The sequence below is a fragment of the Hetaerina americana genome, unplaced genomic scaffold (genome assembly GCF_022747635.1).
Source record: "Hetaerina americana unplaced genomic scaffold, ioHetAmer1.1.p SCAF_3, whole genome shotgun sequence".
In the NCBI taxonomy this organism is placed as follows: Eukaryota; Metazoa; Arthropoda; class Insecta; order Odonata; family Calopterygidae; genus Hetaerina; species Hetaerina americana.
The window spans coordinates 101,037,343-101,058,795 of NW_027286874.1; the positions used below are offsets into that span (position 1 = coordinate 101,037,343).

The 21,453-nt window shown below is 41.1% G+C and overlaps 1 protein-coding gene across 1 annotated transcript in view; it reads left to right on the plus strand.

The window, feature by feature from the left end:
* smash (smallish) overlaps positions 1–21,453 on the plus strand; it is a 358,678-nt gene that overhangs the window by 67,414 nt on the left and 269,811 nt on the right. The window contains exon 2 of the mRNA XM_071587737.1: positions 10,660–10,769. The gene's annotated coding sequence lies outside the window, so the exon portion shown is untranslated. The remainder of the gene's footprint in view (positions 1–10,659; positions 10,770–21,453) is intronic.

The window sequence follows — 21,453 nt, forward strand, 5'->3', positions numbered from 1 at the left end:
TAAAGAAACTCGTTAGTTATGTGTTTTCGTATTTGATGAGTACACAATTTCCTGGCAAGTCCGTAGGAGACATCAACGATGGTGAAGGTCATGAAATATTGTAATCTCCAAGGAATTCGATGCGCATTTTGATGTATCCCCAATGATTTTAGGCAGTATATAAAAGAGTGTTTATAGTGCCGTTGTAGTGATGTATTGCCATTCGGTGACAGCAATAAAAAATTCGAGTCGAAAAATGAACGCCCTCAACTCATGTTCGTCGCGGAAGTAAATGTAACGAGGAAGGAGTTTAGAGAATCGTCCAGTATCCCGAAGTGAGCTTGAATGGGAAGACTGAAGCATTCACATCCATTTCCTCGCTACAGAAACGGCCGAATGTGCCTCTTTCTGCGAGGAGGGGGTGGCGTCCACATCCGTTGGATCATCGCCGCGTAGTTGCCCGCAGGCAAGGCGCTTTTTCCCCCTTGGAGCACGCTCTATTCCCACGCATTTCTTAACGAGGGGGAAAAAGAGGGTCGTCGCACCTTTAAAATGGTCCCACCTTTTCGTTTAAGAAAAATAGAATCGGTTCGATGGAGGTGGGATTTTTTTTTTTGGTAGTTGGGAAAATGTCATTTTTTTCCTTTCACGTAAGGCCCATGAAGGATGTTACATGCTTATGTCCATTTCTAAGTCCAATCTGAAATGTTAAAGCAATCTCGCCCACCGCATCTTCGCAACGTGTGGCGCACTGGTCCCTTATCACTCCTGACCCGTCCGTCCCATCCGTTCCTACGGATGTCTCCGTGTTCCCCTCACTCCCTTCATTTCCCACTGCCCCCCTCCCCACAAGAACCCCCCCTTCCAAAGACAATTCATGTTCACGAGGGACAGATGAAAAGAGACGCCCTTCCCAGTTTAACTGCTCGGAGGAGGTTGGAGGAAAGGGTTTGGACTGCGCCCTCAAGAAAAATAGCTGAGGTGAATGGGGGGGCGGAAGTCTTTCTCTGGGCAGGCAGAGGAGAGACGCAGGGACCCTTCCCGCTGCTTTACTTCGAGTGAGGAGGACTCCTTTAAAGAGCGATCGACTGCGAGTCGCCCCACCCTCCCCTCGCAAATCGCCTCTTTCCCTGATTTGTGAGATTCACGACGGGAGAAGGGAATTCTCGTCTGTAATTCGTGAATTGCTGCCCGGGGATAGCCCTGCGTGGTTGGTTGTCGACTCGCGGTCCCGTCGTCCTTCTCAACCTACCATTGCTGTATACTGCGAATAACGGTTTCGAAAACAATGATGGTGGAAGCTTCAACGGAATAATATTCACAACCAAAATTTTTGTGAGCCTTATTTTCTCTGGTTTATGTTCACCCAAGCAAACATCAGCTTCCTGAAAAATACATGTATTTTCATGTGTGCTGTGCCAGTTCATTGATTTGCTTGTGGTATAGATGTTCAACCTGAAATTATGGAATTAGTGAATTTTATAACATATATGACCTTTACAAAAAGGTATCAGATGTCATCGGTTACAGATATGAAATGATATCCTAATTAGTTTAATGGTGAATGTGTGTAATTTGTGTGGTGTACTTACACTTCAGTGCTGTTTTAAATAAGCAAAAAGGTGGAAATCACCATTTGTATGCTGATATGGTTATCCTAATGCATGAAGCCCGCATATTAACTTTGTCAACTTAAATAGAAGTTCGCTGCAAATATACTGCTCGGCAAAGCCTTCAATATTCTTATTCAATTTTGGATATAACCTTGCTGACTACTTAAATACTGTTAATTTTGTCACCCATTCCCTGGGATATTTTTAACGCGTCCGTTTTTCGTAAATTTTCCGATGAACTTAGGTTATCCTCATTTAATTTGATAAAAATCATATCTTATTGGCATATTTTATTTTAACTATATTTATCTCCATAATGCATCATTAACTCTCGGTTGTAAAATATTTTAATTACGAGATCGGTAGTTTTGTTGCTGATATGGAGTGTCATTAAACATGAGTCCGTTTCCTTTAAAATGCGCCCACACCATGGAAAATGGAAAACTGTTTTGTCTTTGCGTGCCAAAGAGTTAGTAGAAGTATGGTGCGGAAAAACCTCTCTCGCATTCGTCTTCGTGACCACTTCTTCGAACCAACTTCCCATCGACTGTTAGAGAGAAGAAAGAAATTCATCAGCACGGTCGAGCATTCATTTTACAGCTATTGTGGTGGCGTGCAGTTATATTGGTCCATGGCATTTCCCCTCCTTTTCACGTGCACGTGGTAAAATTCCACGGTCCAATGTTCTTTGCATCTTCCGTGACGATGCTTGGCGTGCCATAGCAAAGAAGATAGGGGAGGCGGTGTGGAGGGTCTTGTGAGGAGACGCGGAAGGGTTCTCAGACTCTTAACATTTCCCTAGCATCATCCCTTGGACCCTATCTATGCACGCCTAACACTTGTGGCTTTCCACGTGGATATGTGTAGAATTCAAAGGATGCTCAGTTGCAGTACGATCACCTAAACAAATAAATAGTGATTACAATAGTCTTATTTAAACAACTGTCATGTGAAATGGATATATCGTTGGAAACGAAATTATTCCCGTTAAAATAAAGATTAAACTTCATACTTAACCGTTCCTAAACTAGAATAATTAATATATTTTATCAATCTAGATTAACATTATAGTTTCTTAGATATTATTCAATGATAACGATATCAGTTGAATGAGGACGACCCAATGTAATTAATGCGATTTTCAGGTTTTTATTGGACTCTCATCTTCTGAAATCAAGCCAGTCCCAGTGTTAATTTTCCTTTCTTCTTGCCTTTATTTTTGATTTCCAATCATTGATGTTAGTCATTATGCATCAACCATAAATATTGAAACTTCTCATTCAACCAAACAGGTAAATTTATGTCTTTAGTGTTATGGATAAAAAAATGTGGAAATAGCGATTAGTTTTCAAGGTGTTCAGTAGGGTGAGGATGTGTCATCGATTAGTATAATATCCATACTCTAGACGGAATATGTACTAGAGATTTTTAGGGGTAATCGTGTATGCTTTAAAGAAAAATAACTGATACCATGTTTTCATATGGAGGGAATGAAATTTATTATAGCCGAGCCATCGCAATTCATTTTTAATCTCATTTATCGCATCTTAGAGTTACGACACAACAAGTTAATATTTGTTATTTGTAAGAGTCCCTATATCTCATGGATCGTAAAACAATTTTGTAAAATCTCCAACTCCATTCTCCACTAATCAAAGTTAAAAGTATTTTCTAATGCATTCAGTTATGAATTTCAAAAGCTTTATTTTGGGTCGTGAATTCGGGTGTGATTTCCTGATGTAGTTAGCTTGCGCAAACGCAAATTGTAATATTCTTCGACAATGTCCGACGGAGGTAATACGATCTTTTTCACCGGGTTTCTTTTCTAATTCACAAGGGACTAGGTAAAATTGGAAACGGTATGAAAGTTTTCGCGATCGGACGTTCTTAAAAAGGACATGGTGTTTTTTTGCCACCACCTCAAGAAGAGTCGGCATTTAGCGTTTGTGTGAAAATAGAATATCGTACGTGAAAATTGAACCGCGAGCGTACCTCGCGAATGTTTAGCGCTCTTTTCTCCTGGAGGTATTCACTGAGATCTTCTGTCGAATTATAGCACTTGTAGTAATTAACATTCGAATAGCATAAAGGCTAAAGTTATTTTGCACACTCGGTGAATTCCTTGGAAAAATGATTACGCTAAAATGCATAATATTTGCATGGAGTTGCGATTCCAATCTCAGGGTCAGCTGTTTTACTGTGATTAATGAGGCTGGATGGAACGTTTGGATATTACCATTCCAAAAAGCTGTTAATTTCGTCTTAAAGCGGTCCACTTGATGGAAACACTCGTAATGGTGAGTGGCGACAAGGGATCGTCCATTCTAATCGGTTAACTCGAAGAGAGTGATGAAGTGAACCGTTCTACTCTTGGAGTCGAATTGACGAGCAGACTTTAAGAGGTCTTACCGTGGTCGCAACGCGTTCAACCTGCTCATCATCTTTTAAGTAGCCGCTCATTTCGGCGCGCCGAAAAAATTCCATTCTGACATTTGAAGTTTGGAAAGAGCAGCTTCGTTTCCTCATTCCTCGCGTTGCAGAAAGCCTTTGCTTTGAACCTTAGCCCCACGGGCCGCATCGCGCTGGACGGTAAGTCACGTTTTTTAGCGCCCATTAGCGAAGGACGGCGGGATCATTACCCTCTCGCCTCAGTCACTTAGCTCACTCGTGACAGAGACGTCAGCTGATCGGATTGGCGCTTAAGGTTTCCCTGTCATCGCTCCCCTCCCCCTCCCTCCCACGCTATTTCGCATCTCTCTATTCCCATTATTGCCGTTGCACATCGCGAATAAATGCCAAGTGGCATGTGCTGGGAGGCACTTCTGACTGCCTGGCTCTGCACCCAATCCGAGTTTCCGCGGCGGGTGTAATAAGTCAACGGCCCCGAGTAAACACTCCCCCGGTTCCGACGTCGCGTCTCCGGAATGCACTCTTTCTCGCCGGCGGACGCGGGATTAGGATGACCTAGAGCAGGCGGACGACGACTGCCTCATCGACGCGGGAGGGATGCTTCCCAATTCCCCGGTGAGACGAGAGGGAATTAAGGGACTTGCCTCGCACGGAACATGCGAGTGCAATAATTTTTTTTTATAAAAAATGAATGCTGACGGGAGACTAATTTAATTGAAATAAGCCCCATGTTACGGGGAAGGACCTAATTCTTTGAGTTAATTAGTGATCTGACATGCAGACTATTTAGCGAGGTGTTTGTATATGTAATGTTTTACAACCGAAGAAAATTGTCAATTTGATATTGGATGCATTTCATAAAAATGATAAATAAATGGTTAAACGGTTTTTTTTTGGCTAGAATGAGAACAGTTTTGTTGTAATTCGAAACGGAATGTCGTATGTGACATGATAAGAGAAGTTTGAAGTCCCGCAATGTTTTCGCAGTTATAAATTGTCACATTTAGAAAGAGTCGGAATTACCGTACGTCCATGACTTTGCTAATCCGCCAATAAATCGGAAAATCTGAATCCGAATGTGAACATAAAAAGTTTTATTTGATTTAAATTAAAATATTCACGATTTAGCGAACGAACTCATCAGCCCAGCTTAGAAATTATAGCAACTTTTTTCGTTTAAATTTATTTTCATCGGTTCTTGTTTGCCATTTTGTTACAAAATTAAGTATCCCATGAGTATGTGAGCCTATGCAAGTCTCTTTCTAATCTTTGGGGAAATTAATATCCTGTTGGGCAATGCGTAATTGTACTCGCTGACACCTAGACGTTAAGAGTGCTGAGTCTCAAAACGCTTGCTAGTTCTGGATAACAGATCTGGATTGCTGTCCTGATGTGTAATCGTTACTTCCTTTCCTTCGAAGTTTTCTAGGCATATTCCCAAGGTTTCACACTGGGAGGGATTGCTTACTAGAGATGCCGCTGCAAAAATAAATTTCCAAGAGATTATCCGATAGCAGTGTGTAGCGCGACGCTTTTTTTGCGTTTCTCCTTTGGATTCCGCCGACGTCCAACATGGGACGTCATCCGTGACTGCTAACAGCACTGGCTGGAAAGAAACCCTTTCCCTTCCTTCAAGATTTTCTCAGCTATCCCGTTCATCCTGGCTGTGGCCTTCTTCTATGCTGTTTTAAAGCAGCATTTCTATCTCTGCTGTCTCGATGGCCAGGATGTAGCGTAATGCCATTAACATTCTTGACGAAAACCTAACCATCTTTTCCTTTTCACTCTAGATTTTTTTTCAATTTGTGGAGTCAAACTTTTGTGGGATATCTCTGTGGGTAGTGATTATTTTTCGCGGGTGATAAGTCTTTGAAACTCAATCTTAAGTCCGGCCACAACCCTAAAAACGCATTTTTCGTCAATATCCTCCGAGTTTGAACCTCATTCCATGCATCTTTGGGCGAAATTGTAGGGTATCACTCATTTACAGGGCATGCCCCCACTGTGACCAATGACCAGAATCGTTTCACATTATTAGTTAGGCTAATTCAATGAAAATTTACTCAGTCGAATAGCATGCAATGTATGTGCCTCAGTAGGGAATCAATATTTCGTATGAGGGTGTATGTAGTATTCTCTCCTCCTTCTCGGGCTTCGTCTTGAACTCTGAAGGTATCCATGATATTGCCCACGGTCCAGGATTATAGTCTTATATAAATTGACAGTAGTGGCATTCACCACCAAATTTAAGTCATCCACTAGAACTTTTTCGTGGTGAAGGAATAATAGTTATCATTTCAGGCAATGTTCCGATTAGGGAAAGATTTTGATCTGTTCCTGAAATATATAGCGCATTGCCGTGGACGTACAGTTTCTGAAATCCGTATTGTATTGTTCTCCTTACAGCTCCCTTCATCCCGTCCAAAAAACTGTCGTTCTCCTCCCTCCTCTGTTACCGGTTGTGTCACAGACTTTTCATCTCATGACCGTATTCCTTTTTTGTTTCATCGAATGGTCTCCAATTGCTGCAATCATCATTATAAACTGTAAAAACATAAAATGTAGGCAAGCTTATCCTCTATTTTCCGAGTTTCGGAAGTATTTAACGCCATGACCCTCCGCAAAGACTTCTCTAATATTGTTTTACGTGTATGATCTCTTAATAAATACTATTTCCCATATTTCTCTTCCCAATGTCCTTGCTAGCAGGCCAATTTATTTATTTATTTTATTTATTTATATATACCCTTCAAGCCACCGCTAAGGTGTGTGGCAGGGAGTGAATACGCACCAGAACAATTTTACCCAAATATGACCTTTCTGCGGTCGAAAAATGTTATTATGATCCCCTTCGTTCGTGGAAAAAATGACATCTTAAATCTATCTGTTCTACACTTAATCTCTCTAATTTTACTAACATGATCTCTCTAATCGTAGTAAGATAGGGTAAAAATACACATTCAACATCACTGCCCAAGATACCTCCTTTCAATATATCCAAGAGCTTCAATTTGTAATTATTACCAAGAATATTGCGCGTTTGTGTAAAAATTGTCCAACTTGATAGAATTTTGCCGTTCCACGTCAATTTATAGTTAAACTTCATGTCTTGAGAATTTTGGTACTTTCGTTTTGTTTTGCTTAGTCTTCGCTCGGATAAAACATTTAATTCAAACATCGATGTCGACTTGTCTTGTAATCAGCTTCCGTCTAAATCTGGGCCGTGCATTAAATATTCTGTGTGAAAAAAATTAATTTTCAGCTTTGATATGAATTTTATATAAAGCTTAACGCTAGGAACCACCTACTCAATGAAAAACAAATGTTCACTCCATTTTAAGTCTCTGAATCTCTGTATCAGTTTTATTTTTAATGTTGATTTAACACATTGATGTTGTGAAGATGTATTGAAGTGTCATTCATATTAACTCATAGCATATATAAAGGCGTCCAGTTGTTGCATTTGATTTTTTTCCCTAAGCCTTGACAATGCAGGTGATAAAATGATTATAAATCTCTGTAAGACTCTCCAAAAGTGTTGGCTTAAGGCCAACTTCGATGTAGTGGCTATAATTTTGGCCTATGGTTATGTGTCACTGATTTCGTAACATTTCCATTTTATATACTTTTTTGCTCTATCTACGAAGTAATACATCTGGAGATTTCTGGGTAGCATCCCCGTCAATTACCGTGCCATTCTCTTTCCGTCGTATATGTACATACGAGTATGATTCTCATAAATGCATTTGTTATCATGTTATTCATAGGTAGATTAATGCAATAGAGTTGCATCAAGAGACCTTAATTGCTCAATTTTGTTGTGCTACGCCTTATATCTTGTGTTGGATTACAAATTTAGGCTGTAAATCTAGCTTCCGACATGTCATTAAGTGTTTTTTCACATGTGCAAAAGATAAGAGCATTCATCTCTTAATATGAAAATACGATTTCGTCCCCTAGTGCTGTGAAATTTGCAAAAATATGACCTTTTGAAATGACGAATTGATGTCCAAAGAGTAACCTTGTAAAAAGCCTGTAAAGCACGCCACCTCGAGAGGCCGCTCGAGGATTTTCCTTGCGAGAGTTCTCACGTCACAGTTCTCTCGGCTTCGAAAAATGACCTAAGGATGTGCTCAAAGTGGCTCGTCTACGTAGACCTCCCAAAAAACCGGCTCTTCCCGGTTTGGGATTCTTCTGTCATTACTCTTCGAGATCATTGACTCGTCATTCTCCCTTTACAGACCCTTCCAGCTCCTCTCCCTCGGTCGTTAAAGTCTCCTGAAGACACGAATTAAGTCGATCCCGGGTAAAAGTGAAGAGAGCCTCTAGAAGGGGACCAACTCGCCGAGAAAGCGGCCCGAGGATTCTTTAATCCGGAAGTCGCGTGCTCGCACTTTTCCATGCCAGCTAGAAGTTATTAAAACGGAACATTAAGGGAACTCTGAAGCGAGTGGTCGGCTTAATTATGCAATTAATGCGTCGCAGTTCCAAGGAAAGGTGGATGGAGAGGAGGTGTGTGAATATACCGTTACCTCGTTGTACCGCCTTGTTGACCGAGTCCGATCTCGAGTATTATATTTCTTGCTTAGGCGTCCTCCTATCCCGGGATCTCTTTTCTCTCGCCGAGTTTTAGCTAACCGACAGCCACCTTCGTGGAGTTTTCCTAGAATTGAAAAAAATGGCTACGTTAGCAGATGTGGTAGCTGCGTTATAAAAGGAGTAATTAGGTGCATGAAGATTGAAGCGAGTAGTTTACGGAAAGAAGTTTTAAAGCATTGCGACCCCATGCGATCGGGTGCCGGAAACTCGGATCTTTAACAGATTCGCCAATGTCTGAAACTGAGTTGATGGCGAGTCCCAACTTCCAAGGAGCATCTGACGAAAACTGTGTACGTGGATGAGAGTAAAAAATACCATAGCATAGCTGTTTTCATTTGAACTTAAGACAGTGTTTCGTGACCTCGGGTGAAATGAAATAATGCAAGTGGCTATAAAATTATTTTGGGAGAAGGAGAGGCATGGAGATAGATCGCTGAGTGCAATGAAGTGCTTCTAGCCTCTATTTAAAAAAATAGTTATCCGTTTCAAAGTCCAGTAGAATGTAATTGTAGATATAATCAGCTTCATGATTGGGATTTTACGAATAAAGCGCGTTAAATTTTTCGCTTATTAAAAACGAAATATAATTATATTGTGCTTTTATAGATACAGTGATTTTGGCAATGGACTCACACGTTAATCACTTATTTTTTCTTATCTGGCGTTTAATTTACATACTATAGGTACATACATGTAATAGGTACAAAGACATCTTATTAACTTGCATGGAAAATGTGATGGGATATGTATCTGCAATCTATCTGCATCCACGTTCTTGACAGCATTCCCTATGGTTAAAGATCAACACCGTCATCGGTGGCCTATTCCATTTTCAAATTATATTCTAACATTTTCCGCCGTTTTATGATCTCAAGAGACAATTCCTGGAAATAGTTTTTCCAAGTCGCCTCGTAATTTGCAGTTTTTTGAATTTCCTACCTGTCTTTTTCACTTCACCATCCCCCCTTCCCTCTTTGGCTTCTGCTCCGTATGAAAACTGGTTGGATGGGAGGGCGTTAGAGTTAAGGGACGTTAAAGTTTTTGCCGTGCAGCTACTATCTCTCCGTTAAGAGGAGTCGCTCTTGTTCAATTCACCTTCCATCCCTCTCGTTTCCTTTCCTAAAACCTCCCTCTCCCTCATCCCATTATCTCCCAAACTCTCTTTCATTCCGTCCTTTCCATTGTTCCGACTTGGTCGCGTGAGAATCGTTTCGATGGATCGATTTCCTCCGTCCCCTCCACAACTTCAAACCCACGCTCCTTCGGATTAAACCTCCCACTTTCCGTGAGCTCTGCTTTTACGCCCCCCTTTCCCAGTCTTCCCTCTTCCTCACACAAATTCCCCACCCCGACCCGAAGATGCGATCGGCGCTCAAACTCTGTGCTCTTTGCTTCTTCTTCCTCGGCCTCGATCTTGTTATTTCAATTTCATCTTCGCCCGACTCTTCGTTCGTCAATGTTAGGTACCGCCTCCTCAATTCGAGGAATCATATTAAGTATTCTCCTGAATGGAAGAGCACAATCGACTGCGTTTTCGAGTGCCGACTGCAAAAGTTACTTCCGACTTCTAACTACTCCTTCTTTCTGTCTATAATGTTTCCCTGCTAGAGTTTTTGTCTCTTTAAATATTTTCTTAATAATTGCTTGCCACTGTTAGCCATGAATCCCCGTGTTTGTTTCCTCACTTCGAACGCCGCCTTCATTGTTTCTAGATACAACTTGGTGCATGGGTCAGTTGGAAGAAGGAACTGCCACAGTCTCAATATCGCCCGAATTAAATCGAATTATTATTATTATTACTGTAGAAAAATATTTACAATTGAAGCAATTTCTATTGGGATTTTTGGGAAATTTCATTCTTCCATCTTGATTATGCCCAGGGGGCGCCCGTTATGAAATTGTCTTCATATTTCATAGTATCCCTGAAATTTCTTTTTACATAATCAAAAGATATGAGAAGGTAGTTGAAAAATATATCGGACATACCGCAGTTAAATTAACTTGGCTTAGTGTGATCGAATGTTTCTTGTCTAATATTCCATATTCTTTACTTTTACAGACATCCTACTCCTATTGGTTGAAAAGCAGCGAGTTCTCATCTCTGCGGCTCGGGATAGTTAGCTACGGGATCAGATTACGAACGCTTGCGGCACGACTACGAAAAACGAGGTAAGCTCATTCATTTCTTTTACCATGTCCACACTGGGGCGGATAGAAGATTCCCAAGCTAGAAGTTAGGATGGGTGTATTAATTATTATGTTGATGAAGAATGCCGAACGAACCCCGAAAATATTGATGAAAGCAGCCATTCCTTTTTTAAATTTGCTAACCATTGAAATTGTTACGAGGGTCATCCGGAAAGTAGTACCCGTTCGTGCCGCATGAAGTGCTGACGACGCGAGTAGCCGCTGGACGAGGTCAGATAGCTTCAGTGGCTTGTCTGCCTTCTCTGAGCCAAGTTGCGTGACGCTAGCATTGCCTGTGTTGTTTCTGTGATTGTTTACAATGTTTAAAAAAATTGAGAACGCCGCCAGTTGTGAAGTGAGGGCAGTGATTAAATTCCTCAATGCAAGAAACGTTCGCCCATGTGATATTCATCGCCAATTAAAGGAGGTGTATGGAGACAATGTAATGGACGAGTCGTCTGTTCGGCGGTGGTGTCGCAACTTCAACATGGGGAGGGGGAACACACACGACGATGAGCGTTCGGAGAGACCGTCTGTCATTACATCTACATCTACATCTACTCAATACCCCGCAAGCCGCCGCAAGGGCGTGTGGCGGGGGGTGCTAGGACACCACCCATAATTTAGAAAAGAAAAAGAAAAAAAAACCGCATGCAATAACGACAAAATCATATATAAAAAAAACATGGCATACATTCATGCATGAACACTTACACCCCACACACATGCAAACACTCAAACTACCAACTAACATACACATGCACCTGAAAGTATACCTAACATCTCTATAGTGTTTAATTTTGTTCCGACTTGTAAATTCAACGTTTTTAATATTTCTAAAGTGACTTCGGTTTCTTGCTATTATGATTACTGATTGTTCGGGGAAAGAATGAGTATTTGTACCTATCTGTCTTGGAATCTATCTCCCTTAGTTTATCTTTGTGGTCTGATCTACCTAAGTAGTGTGGGGCCATTATAATTCCTTCAGTGTCATATTTAAACTCGTTTGTTCTGAACTTTTCTAAAAGTCTAAGCCTCGCTTGTTCTCTCCGCACTTCAAGTGGTTCCCAGCCTAAATCCCCTAAGAGACCTGTCACACTTGTGATTTTATCATAACAATTTTTAACGAATCTAGCGGATGACAGACCAACTGGTGAGCTCAGTTGACGAATTCGTGAGGAACGATCGGCGCGTCACAATTGATGACATCTGTGAGCATTTTCCCAATGTTTCTCGAACAATTGTTCATGAAATTGTTAAACACCATCTGCATTATGCAAAAATTTGTGCAAGATGGGTCCCTCGCGTATCTCAATGAGCTGGCGGCGAAGGACTATGCAGCAGGAATACAGAAACTTGTCACACGTTATGACAAATGCCTTAATTTGCTTGGAGATTATGTTGAGAAGTAGTTTAAAGTATCCTCTTTCAAATAAAATTTTTTATGTTTGTTAATATTTACTTTTGTGTCTTTATTTCACGAACGGGTACTACTTTCCGGATGACCCTCGTATAATAGTGTGGTGACGTGTGCGTAGGAGAATGACGCCAGTGGGCTGGTTATACCGAGCCTATCCCCTAGACGCGTGAAACGGGTACACACTGGGCGATCCGTACAATAAAATCTACCCAAGCATTAAGAACGTATTCAATATTGGGGTATCAGTCGTTTTCGGAGAACACATCACGAAGAGTTTTTTTGCTTCTTCTCATCTCATGGAAATAAAAATTCTTCGCGTTTGCCCCAACGTGAGACGAATTGCGTATTCACGTAGATGCTGACCCCACTAAATTCGCCTTCACCCGTGAATTCGGTTCCCTCCGATGTTTGGGAGAAGCTTCTTTATGGCTCTTGAGAAGTTTAAGCCGATTGCTTCCGTAAGTTTTTATTTTTCATTTGTGTCTTCCTTCGAATGATCGCCTTTTCCTCCTTTATTGTATTACTATATTCATCGCATCTTCGGTTTTTCGGTATTATATACATGCCATAAATCCGAGTCTCTTGACCCGTTACTTCGTACGTGTTTTGGTACTCGAATTTGCATTCTATTGCGTTGCATTTGAAAAAAATATTCAAGTAGTAATTTCCTATCAGACTATTAGGTTATTATGGGTGATGGATTACCCTAATCTTCATTTATGAATGCTTATGTGAAGTTAGTATTAAGCAAATATAAGTGGATGAATTTGTTATGGTAGCTCAGGAAAGTTCTTCAAGATTTATAGCGGAAGGAATTATGAATGTGTGCTGTTATAATTATGGCTAGAATATATATATATAATTAAAATTGAATATTAGGGAACCTATGACTATGAATTGTGCTTAGCATATAAATGGCGAGTATTTTTTGTGACAAAATTCTGCTAAATTAATGCTATCCCATGAGGCGATAGAGGGTAAATGATTTCTATGGAGCGATACTAAAAATTATGAATTAATTAATACCCAATCGTTTGCATCCGTTGTTATAAACCTCAGCCCCGCGAAAATGTATTTCGAAATCGTTTCCGCGGAACGCTATTATTTTTCGTTCTTTTTCGGAGAAAAGGAACGAAAAATAACAGCGTTTTACCTTTTTTGCGGTCCGTGAGTTCATTAGATACGCCCCGCAGAGATTTCGGTCGCGATTCACATCATCTTCAATCCCTCCTCACACAACTCTCTCCCGAACACTGGATTCGCTTCCTCCATTCCCTGCAGAGTAGACTGGAAAAAGGCATCCTCTTTGTTCAAACAATGGCTGTGGCCAAGGCTACATTGAAAGGTCAAGGAAGCCTATTTTTTTAAAAAAAAGGACGCACCTGCGGTCCGACAGAAAGCTACGGCTGACACCTGACCTATCCTAGGTAGCGAGTAAATAAGCCTTGCTCTGCGAGTGAGATAGCGGCGTCCAACCTTTCCCCCAAATACCGAACTCGGGGAAAAAAGAAAGCGTTGTAGAGTCTAGGATGGCATTAGGCCCTTTGAAAAGAGTTTGGTATCAACTGGTGCGTCACGGGCGTCGAACATTTAGAGCTTGGGCCCGATACTCTTTTCTGGGCGAAGTGAGGCGCATAGAACGAGGATCGTCTCGGTGGTTCGAGCGGTCGGCCTCTCAACATTTACTCCAAAACAATCGCATTCTTCCGATTGAACTTTTAGCGTTGGAACACACCCGCAATACTCTCTTCCGGCATGTTCCAATCGGCAAGTTTTAAGTCTGTGCTACGCATTTCTTTTTCGTTTACGATCAGGTATTATTCCCTATCAGAGCGCCGAGAAATCGTGAGGTTTTCCGACTTCGACGGTTCGATAATACTGTTGTTCATCGGAGACTACTTCCTGCTTGGCTTGGAGGACATTTTGATGGTTTACGGTTTGTTTATGTTCGTCTTGCGTGGTTTTGATAATCGACTCATAATCAATAGTTGTAAAACTCGTTAACTATGCCACGAATACGGCCGGTTGGTGTCGATGAATCGCGAATTATCGTCATTTTAAGTTTAATAGGTGAGTGATTTCGAAGTATTATGTGAAGGGAGACCTCTGCTTTAAAGACACCTCCGAAGTCCGGCTCTCTAATTCGTCGTTGCGGTAACATTTTCAGCATTCAAAGCGGAGCCATTGTGCCTCGCTGCCCTACCGTTAGGGGTACTATGAAGTGTAGTTTCCGGGAATGGTTGTGATTATATGGGTCCGGCCGCCAAGTGTTCATGGTCATTTCGTTGGCCGTAAAACTTTGGGGTATGACTAATTTCGGTGATTATCAGCCGAAACGCACCCACTGGTCGTTTTCAATCGAAATCCCTTCTTGTAGGTGCAGTGGTTTCAATAATTGGCGATCCGAACATTTTCTCCCTCCTTTGAATGCCCCCATTCCCTTCTCCCCCTTATTTATCACTTTAACGAAGGTTATTGGCCTGTCAATTGCAATTAAGTTCAAATATAAGTTAAGTTCAAATATATGAAAATAATATACTCACGGTTATGTTTTTTTTAGATTTTCCTCATTGAAACTTGGATTAGTAATTTTCATAGGTGCCCCAAATATTAATTTCAGCAGAAAGCAATTTAATGCCATTATATCAATCCAAAGAGTAATGAATCTGTAGTCGGTTGTTCCGTGATATTATCTGCATGTTTTCACAATAATGTCTTTAGTGAGTATTATGGCCGTTCATATGCGCATTCTCATCGCTCAATTATTCTGAGGTCGTGATTATCTTTTCTTATGAATGAGATGTAAGTACTGCACTAGAGATGGCAACACATTTTAAAGGGTATTTCATTCCATATCTCGCAGACCCAAGTCGCTTTGAGGTTGATCTACGCAGAAAATACCTAGTACGTCGTACTAGTGAGTAGATAATTCGGCTACTGAGCGGAATGCTCGATCCTGACCAAGGAAACCAACATGCTGTGAGTAATCGGGGTGGGTGGCATAATAAACACTCACGTGTGTGAAGTATTCGTGTACCTGTTAAATGACGAAAATGCCAGTCTGACTGGAGCGGTTGCGTACCTGGACTTGTGTTCTCTTAAAATTTTTGGAATAGTTTTTGTGGTCTTCTGACGGCAAGATAAATTTTTCTCACGACTCACTCGGTTGAGCACGTACTTTCAATCTTCTCGAGTAGTCCTCGTGGTTTTTTTTATCTTCCCGAAGTTAAGTTTAAGAAAAAAATTGAGTCAACTGATCGCAGAAACGAGGAAGCGAACTTAACATTCGGGAATGGTTGGTAGCCTACTCTATAAAGGCGAGTCCCTTTTGCCATTTGGACACTTGCAGCAGTCCTCCTGCCGCCCCAGGCGAAGAAAAAACTGAATGCTCCCAACCGGCCACAGCGGCAGCGGCGACGCATCGCCTCCCGCTTCCCTCTCCTCCCCTCTCGCACCTGCGATCGCCCATCGAGGAGGACCGGGTGGGGAGACACACCACGCCCGTGCCTCCAGTGGGATGGAGAGAAGGTTGAGGGCGCCTAGGTCCGGTGGCCCGTGGACCGTTTTCCCTTTTGTTTCGTGAGGGGTGGTGAAGTGGGGCGGTGGCGGATCATCCATGGGATCCATTGTCCTGCCCGCAAGTCTTCGTTTCGCTTCCGGGTCCACTCGCGGTTTCGGCGCACATCGCCATTCGTTGGTCCGTCACTGACTAGTTGTGTTTTTTCAAAATTTATTATTCCTCGTGTGTGTATGCGTGGTGCTCTTTTAGAAACGAACCGCGTGTATTTTCGCACTTGAGGTCACCTCCCGTCCTCCTGAAAGTGTTGTCACTCTTGACAGGTCCTGAAAGCCCGAGCAGAGCTCTATCTCAGTATATCCTCTTGAGTCACTTCACACGGAGCCTTTCGCTCAAATTTTTTTTACTGAGACGGCGGGAAGCCATGACTACGGGATTTCTCCGGCGTAAATTGCTTCCTGGGAGATCAGGACTCTTTTCCGTGGAGTCTTCTTTTTCTCCTTTCGCGTGATGAGAAAAGTGCAAGCCTTAATGGCGAGTGTGGAGAGGTTTTATGACCCGCTACCTTGGGCTGTGAAATATTCGTGGCTAGACATGGAATGTGAACGCCAGGGCGTGTCGCATGACTTTTCTTCCTGTTGGTGCGTAATTTTTCATTTTTTTGAGATTTCGTGCGTAAATTTGAATTTTGGATGTGTGTATTTGAGCATAAGTATGTGTACTTCGCGCCCCCTCATACGGCATTATTTAATTATAGTAACTGCGGTAATGTTAAATATGATACACTTTTTATATTTATTTTGAGATCGATGTAAACCATGAACACAGTAATCCACCCGAAGGTCGGTTTAGTAGGTGATGGTAGAGATCACCCAGTACTAAGCCCTATACGGCGTGTGAAATTCACACATCAGGGTAGGGTGGCCAGTTCCGTTCCCTGTGCCGGTTATGGTTTCCCAGGAAGATCTGGTACCCGAAAAATCACATAGCTTGGGTGGAGCTGCAGATGCCCAGAGTACCTTGCCCGGGAATCGAACCCGAAACCATTCGGTCAATAGTCCAAAGCTCTACCGCCTGGACTTCCGCGACCCACGAGATCGATGTAGTTAGATTAATTTGGTATTTATTTCTTCAAATGATGTATATATTTGGAACATAAGCCGGGTCATATCAGTACGCTAATGCTTTACGTTAACCGTCAAATTCTCGAACGCAAAGGACCTCGCGGTCTGACACCACCTTGGTTCCACAATGTGTACAAAAGCGTCTCAGTTTCTTCGTTACCTACTTGTAATAGCTGTAGGCTGGTATTTTCAGCTTTTCTGGTTTCTTACAATGCACATTTTCTGTCAAATGCGTTGACATTAATCATCATTATTTCATGATTTTTCACCCCACCAAACAGATGCAGTAAATTCGTATGCATCAGTGGGGTCACCTAATTATATTTATCTCAGTATTGATTAATATACTAGCCGATGAGAAATACATTTTCAGCGGAATATCTCGTTACAGCGGAGTGATTTCAGTCGAGTCAGTAATCGCACCTCGTCCGCCCCTAGGACCTTCGGGGGAGTTCATGTGTCAGAGGTGCACAAGTCTCGTTGACTTTTAATCAATGGATGTCCTCCTCGTCTCTCGAAACCTCAATGCGAGTGCGGTTCGTCTAATGACGGGGTCAAAGCAATTAAGCTCGGGAATATCCTTGTTATGTCCAGTGAATGTAATTTCACGTCACCGTCGTATGTCCTCATCACCTTTGTCTCGCACGAACCCTAATCCTTTTCAGAGAGACGACCTGAGTGCCTGCCCTCTTGGCAACTTTCCAGTTCATGAGCTTGCCATTCGTTGCTGTCGTAGTGAATGAACGTACGCATCAAGTCGGGATATATTAAATCAGAATTTAATGTGAAAGTCGTCTTCATGTATGGAAAATGCGCTCATGGAGGCATTTAGATGCTTGTATTACGAAAGAGTGTGATGGTCTTTTCTCTAAAGATAATCGTCCTTATAAATCTAGATATATATTCAGTAATGAGATGCTGAGATCGCTTAGAAATATCCGGTCCTATTAATATCACACTCTAAAAATAGTCGTCATTTACTTTGGTGGTGAGTGGGAATTCCCGGCGAAGAAAAGAAAGGTTCATGACTGACTGTGTTTTTGTTGATCTAGTTCCATGTGATATTTTCATTAATAACATTCCCGCAATGAAAATCGATTGAATTTTCTCGTATTGGATAGGTGGGACCATTATTAAGTTTCCAATTTAGTTACCTGTTCCGTTCTGATTATAGTGCACTGTTTCGACGTGAAACTGTATAAAATTCACGAGAAAGTTCATGAATATACACATTTTGCCGTAAAATGCGTGCGATTATTTTTCTCCTCGTTGTCACACATTCTTAAATTCCAGAGCAGTAAAAGCGGAACGTACTAACATAAAAGATGTAGATGAATGGCGTCACATAATGCATACCTATTCAGAGCCATGGATATATGAAGAATGTTTAATGCCCGTGCCCGTGGTACGAGGAAAGACTTTGTGAGTAGTTTGCAGGTGTTCGAGTCGTATCATCGCTATTTAATGAAAATGGGTTTAATTTTGTGCAAAGCGAATCAGAAACCCGTGCGTTAAAGCAATTCCTTTCAGTTTAAAAGGCCCCAATAATGACAACCCTTCCCTAAAATGCCGTCCCTGTATCCTCCAAGGTGCATCATATTAGCTCAATAATTGACTTTGTTTGGGGATTTATCGCTCCCGGCCGAAAAAAAAATCTCTCTCTTGAGAATGCTTCCATTGTTCAGTCTGCTATCTGAATCGAAAATACCAAATTAAGATTCCGCTGACGCCTTGAGAAAAGGATTTCATTATCGTGGCAGTTGTAGTGGCGATACGCGCCTGTGGCTATTGACCTCGTTCGTTTAACAATTCCTTTCATTGGCCCTTCATAAAGAAGATAAATTCATGTGAAATGTTCAGCCATTCGTATCCGCCCTCCTTTAAGAAATATATACCCGTAGTTAATGCGTGTATTATATTTATTGGGGTTTCGCGAGATTTTCCAAAGGAAGCTCCAGAACTTTAATTACTTTATCTGGCCGTAAATAGTAACGATTACATGTAATGTTTAGCATTTTATCCTCTACAAATTGCCGTGCGTCTGTATAAGAGGTGGATGTACACATGTTATTTTATAGCATATGAAGAATTTGTAATGATGCGGACAGCACAAAATGAATGTCTATTTCGCGAGGGGAAAGATAAGTGACTCCAAGTGTATTTCATGTTTAATAGGTGCACTCGTGCATGATGGGAATGAAGCTGACATCATAGATGATAGAGGTCTTCATTTGGGCGAAATTTAGACATAATGGTCCCTTCTTCCATTTAACCCATCGTCGTATACATATTATATTAGGCATTAAACTTATAGTTACATTCATTCGTACGTGTGAATACATATGGACAGACACAAATTCATTTAAGCATTCACAAATTTGCACATCGAAAAGAAAAGGGACATCATCAGCAGAATGATAAGGGAATATAAGGATCTTTGAAGTGTTACGAATCCAATTTGCGGATAAGCACGCAAAAGCACTCTTCTTAAGTTGAAGCTCGAGAAGTTAAGCTTAGGTCTACAACTTTGCGGTGAATCACGGAAAATGAATTGAAAATTGAATATGCGAATTGCAAGACATGCAATCCAGTACCCTCACAGAATAAGGGAAAATATCGCTATACTTTGAGTCTTTGGACTTGATCAAAACTTTGCTGACCAAATTTTGCAATTAATTATTGGAAAAAAAATAAAATTTGAAATAAATATTATAACTATGCAGTAACAGGAATGAATATAAATTCTATATCTACGTTTGCCAAAGTTAAGTGGCCGAAAAAATTGCCTTTATAGTGCTGCCGGGTTAAAAGATATTCTTCGAAGTCGCTCTACTTTTGGTCCAGCAAAAAGTTAACGTAAAGTAGATTACGCATTTATATCGCATGCTTAATTTTTAATTAGTTCGCGCCTTATTTGGGTTGGTATCTTAAGAATAATTCTGGAAGCCATCGAAGCTAGCTCGGCGAAAAATTTAAATTCTCGATTATAGTAAGATACAATTCGACCATTTCAGAGTATAAAAATCATTTGTCTTCACCGGGATTCGAACCCAGATCCCTCGATGTCCGGCCGCGTGCTTTAGCCCTGAAATCGCTACATTGTAATGCACATTTAGCGGATGATTCCGTTGAAAGGCATTGTCACGGCATCTCTCGCAGTTTCTTGGAAATAGTAAGATACTTCGGAGTGGAAATAGAATACTTTTGTTTATCGTGAGGAAAATGCTTTCTGGGGTCCTTACAGCAATCATATTTTATCGAGATCAACATATTCTTTGGAATGGAAAGCAAACTCCTCGGACCGACCATTTTTATCTAATAAAGGGACACAGAGACCCCTAAATGTGAGGGTATTTATTTTAACGAGATACTATTTTTCACTTCTCATTCATGTAAATATTCCTGCAAAATGTCTCCGTTGGACCGATTATGAGGCACATAAGTTTACTTAATTGCATTTATCTATTACAGAGTACTCTGCAAGGTATCGCTAATGTGTGTGGCTGGGGATGTTTACATAATTTACATTGTTCATGGAGATGAAAATAGGAACTGCATGAGCAAACTAATGAAAATAAGCTCTAAAACATCGCTGCCTCACGTTAAAAGTGCACAAGGGTATGTGCAGAAAACCAGCTTGAAGGGCGTACTCCAAAGTTATCCAATAATTTCTAATATTCATAGGGTCAATCCAATAATGACTACAATTTGATTACCAAGCATGTTAATAAAGATGAAGGAATAATATCTCATCATTTAAAAAGCTTTACGTAATTATACTGTTGTAAGAATTACATAAATGTTGCGATTCTGCAATTGCCGAGTTAATGGCTAAATTAATTAATCGTGCCGATTGATTGAATCCGCCTATGGTTCACGTTGAAGCAAATTAACCCATGGGGCGAAGGGTTCCCTTTTGAGGAGAGATAAATTGATATTTACCCTTGCATTGGCTTTCGAATTCGCGCCGACACTGCAACTGCTGAAATACTTCGGGATCTACAATTCAACCCCTAATAATGTTGAACGAAAACGTGACTCGGCGAAAACTGAACACCCTAATAAAACTGACCGTTCGGGAGAAAATGTGATGAAACGGGTGTATTGTTTAGATATGCCTACATAATTTTTGCAACCAAAGTTAAGTAGAAAATTAGGTTGGAACATGGTTTGAGTCGATTTGTTTTTCAATCGAAAACGTTGAACTCATTCAATCAAAAAGCGGAAGATTGTTGGACATTTTTCAAGTATCATTCATTTCGTTCTCCAACATTGAAGAGACAGCAACACATTAAAAAAATTGAAGACTCAATGCTAAACACGGGTGTTTATCAAATTTTTATTCCCGCATGCTGGCAAATTGTCCTACTGTAGTGGATATGTGTTACCCTACAGTTATTTTCTCATCAAGCTCGCTTGGTCCTTCAAGATCCCTTGGTATGATCTCATTAAGTTCGAGTTAATCGAGGAAATGCATTTAAAATTCGTTTTTCATGAGACCATGAGAAGTGCAGGTCCGCCTCGGTTCTTTTCTACTTCCTTTCTTCGTTCAAATTAGTTGCCCTGTCGTGTTCCAGAGATCATCCTTACCTTGTATTTCCTAAT